This window comes from Xyrauchen texanus, chromosome 6 (assembly GCF_025860055.1).
Source record: "Xyrauchen texanus isolate HMW12.3.18 chromosome 6, RBS_HiC_50CHRs, whole genome shotgun sequence".
Taxonomy (NCBI): domain Eukaryota; kingdom Metazoa; phylum Chordata; class Actinopteri; order Cypriniformes; family Catostomidae; genus Xyrauchen; species Xyrauchen texanus.
Window position 1 is genome coordinate 1,062,674 of NC_068281.1, and position 5,000 is coordinate 1,067,673.

Sequence of the window (5,000 nt, forward strand, 5' to 3'; positions counted from 1 at the left end):
AAATCACAAACAAATAAACCTTTAAAAATAGTTGCTGCATTCAGGCTGATCAGATGCAGAACAAGCAATAGAAAGGATCAGAACTTGTCCTAAAGAATTATTACAATCACCTTGTGATTTTGAACCCACAAATTGTCTTCTTGTAGTTGTCAACAAACACTAAACTGGGATAGTGGAATGTATTTAACTTTTATCAAAATAACATTTAACACATTCATTTGTATAATAAGCGCTATTATTGTACTGTCTCTTTAAGAGATCAACGAGCATCAGTGTTCCAGTTCAGCGATCATAATGAGGGAGGAGTCTCTCGGGTTCTGTACTGCATCCGTGCTATGTGTGATGCAGTACACTTTCACTTTATTAATGTAAAGAACAGAAACCTCAAGACCTTTTAAAAACACTGAATATAAACACTGAATATAAACACTGAATAAAAACACTGAATAAAAACACTGAATAAAAACACTGAATATAAACACTGAATATAAACACTGAATATAAACACACAATAAAAACACTGAATATAAACACTGAATATAAACACTGAATATAAACACTGAATATAAACACTGAATAAAAACACTGAATATAAACACTGAATATAAACACTGAATATAAACACTGAATATAAACACTGAATAAACACAGAATATAAACACTGAATAAAAACACTGAATAAAAACACTGAATAAAAACACACAATAAAAACACTGAATAAAAACACACAATAAAAACACTGAATATAAACACTGAATATAAACACTGAATAAAAACACACAATAAAAACACTGAATATAAACACTGAATAAACACAGAATATAAACACTGAATAAAAACACTGAATAAAAACACACAATAAAAACACTGAATATAAACACTGAATAAAAACACTGAATATAAACACTGAATAAACACAGAATATAAACACTGAATATAAACACACAATAAAAACACTGAATATAAACACAATAAAAACACTGAATATAAACACTGAATAAAAACACTGAATATAAACACTGAATATAAACACTGAATATAAACACTGAATATAAACACTGAATAAAAACACTGAATAAAAACACACAATAAAAACACTGAATATAAACACTGAATATAAACACACAATAAAACACTGAATATAAACACTGAATATAAACACTGAATATAAACACTGAATATAAACACTGAATAAAAACACTGAATATAAACACTGAATATAAACACTGAATATAAACACTGAATAAACACTGAATATAAACACTGAATAAAAACACTGAATATAAACACTGAATAAACACTGAATATAAACACACAATAAAACACTGAATATAAACACTGAATATAAACACTGAATATAAACACTGAATATAAACACTGAATAAAAACACTGAATATAAACACTGAATATAAACACTGAATATAAACACTGAATAAACACTGAATATAAACACTGAATAAAAACACTGAATATAAACACTGAATAAACACTGAATATAAACACACAATAAAAACACTGAATAAAAACACTGAATATAAACACTGAATAAAAACACTGAATAAAAACACACAATAAAAACACTGAATATAAACACTGAATATAAACACTGAATATAAACACTGAATATAAACACTGAATAAAAACACTGAATATAAACACTGAATATAAACACTGAATATAAACACTGAATAAAAACACTGAATAAAAACACTGAATATAAACACTGAATATAAACACACAATAAAAACACTGAATATAAACACTGAATATAAACACTGAATATAAACACTGAATATAAACACTGAATATAAACACACAATAAAAACACTGAATATAAACACTGAATATAAACACTGAATATAAACACACAATAAAAACACTGAATATAAACACTGAATAAAAACACTGAATAAAAACACTGAATATAAACACTGAATAAAAACACTGAATATAAACACTGAATATAAACACTGAATAAAAACACTGAATATAAACACAGAATATAAACACTGAATATAAACACACAATAAAAACACTGAATATAAACACACAATAAAAACACTGAATATAAACACAGAATATAAACACTGAATATAAACACTGAATATAAACACACAATAAAAACACTGAATATAAACACTGAATAAAAACACTGAATATAAACACTGAATATAAACACTTAATATAAACACAGAATATAAACACAGAATATAAACACTGAATATAAACACTGAATATAAACACTTAATATAAACACAGAATATAAACACTGAATATAAACACAGAATATAAACACAGAATATAAACACTGAATATAAACACTGAATATAAACACACAATAAAAACACTGAATATAAACACTGAATAAAAACACTGAATATAAACACTGAATAAACACAGAATATAAACACTGAATATAAACACACAATAAAAACACTGAATATAAACACTGAATATAAACACTGAATATAAACACACAATAAAAACACTGAATATAAACACTGAATATAAACACTGAATATAAACACACAATAAAAACACTGAATATAAACACTGAATAAAAACACTGAATAAAAACACTGAATATAAACACTGAATAAAAACACTGAATATAAACACTGAATATAAACACTGAATAAAAACACTGAATATAAACACAGAATATAAACACTGAATATAAACACACAATAAAAACACTGAATATAAACACACAATAAAAACACTGAATATAAACACAGAATATAAACACTGAATATAAACACTGAATATAAACACACAATAAAAACACTGAATATAAACACTGAATAAAAACACTGAATATAAACACTGAATATAAACACTTAATATAAACACAGAATATAAACACAGAATATAAACACTGAATATAAACACTGAATATAAACACACAATAAAAACACTGAATATAAACACTGAATAAAAACACTGAATATAAACACTGAATAAAAACACTGAATATAAACACTGAATATAAACACTGAATAAAAACACTGAATATAAACACTGAATATAAACACTGAATATAAACACAGAATATAAACACTGAATATAAACACTGAATATAAACACTGAATAAAAACACTGAATAAACACAGAATATAAACACTGAATATAAACACTGAATAAAAACACTGAATATAAACACTGAATAAAAACACTGAATATAAACACTGAATAAAAACACTGAATATAAACACACAATAAAAACACTGAATATAAACACTGAATATAAACACACAATAAAAACACTGAATATAAACACTGAATATAAACACTTAATATAAACACTGAATATAAACACTGAATAAACACAGAATATAAACACTGAATATAAACACTGAATAAAAACACTGAATAAAAACACTGAATATAAACACTGAATAAAAACACTGAATATAAACACTGAATAAAAACACTGAATATAAACACTGAATATAAACACTGAATAAAAACACTGAATATAAACACTGAATATAAACACTGAATATAAACACACAATAAAAACACTGAATATAAACACTGAATAAAAACACTGAATATAAACACACAATAAAAACACTGAATATAAACACTGAATATAAACACTGAATAAAAACACTGAATATAAACACTGAATATAAACACTGAATAAAAACACTGAATATAAACACACAATAAAAACACTGAATATAAACACTGAATATAAACACACAATAAAAACACTGAATATAAACACTGAATATAAACACTGAATATAAACACTTAATATAAACACTGAATATAAACACTGAATATAAACACTGAATATAAACACTGAATATAAACACTGAATAAAAACACTGAATAAAAACACTGAATATAAACACTGAATATAAACACTGAATATAAACACTGAATAAAAACACTGAATATAAACACTGAATAAAAACACTGAATATAAACACTGAATAAAAACACTGAATATAAACACTGAATATAAACACTGAATATAAACACTGAATATAAACACTGAATAAAAACACTGAATATAAACACTGAATATAAACACTGAATATAAACACTGAATATAAACACAGAATATAAACACAGAATATAAACACTGAATATAAACACTGAATAAAAACACTGAATATAAACACTGAATATAAACACTGAATATAAACACTGAATAAAAACACTGAATATAAACACTGAATATAAACACTGAATAAAAACACTGAATATAAACACTGAATATAAACACTGAATATAAACACAGAATATAAACACTGAATATAAACACTGAATATAAACACTGAATAAAAACACTGAATAAACACAGAATATAAACACTGAATAAAAACACTGAATATAAACACTGAATAAAAACACTGAATATAAACACACAATAAAAACACTGAATATAAACACTGAATATAAACACTGAATATAAACACTTAATATAAACACTGAATATAAACACTGAATATAAACACTGAATATAAACACTGAATATAAACACTGAATAAAAACACTGAATATAAACACTGAATATAAACACTGAATATAAACACTGAATAAAAACACTGAATATAAACACTGAATATAAACACACAATAAAAACACTGAATATAAACACTGAATATAAACACTGAATATAAACACTGAATAAACACTGAATAAACACTGAATATAAACACTGAATATAAACACTGAATATAAACACAGAATATAAACACTGAATATAAACACTTAATATAAACACTGAATATAAACACTGAATATAAACACTGAATAAACACAGAATATAAACACTGAATAAAAACACTGAATATAAACACTGAATATAAACACTGAATATAAACACTGAATATAAACACAGAATATAAACACTGAATATAAACACTGAATATAAACACTGAATATAAACACTGAATAAAAACACTGAATAAACACAGAATATAAACACTGAATAAAAACACTGAATATAAACACTGAATAAAAACACTGAATATAAACACTG

At 24.0% G+C, this 5,000-nt stretch overlaps 1 protein-coding gene across 1 annotated transcript in view; it reads right to left on the reverse strand.

Moving 5' to 3' along the window:
• The window catches only part of LOC127645051 (uncharacterized), a 247,267-nt gene that overhangs the window by 241,043 nt on the left and 1,224 nt on the right, over nt 1-5,000 (reverse strand).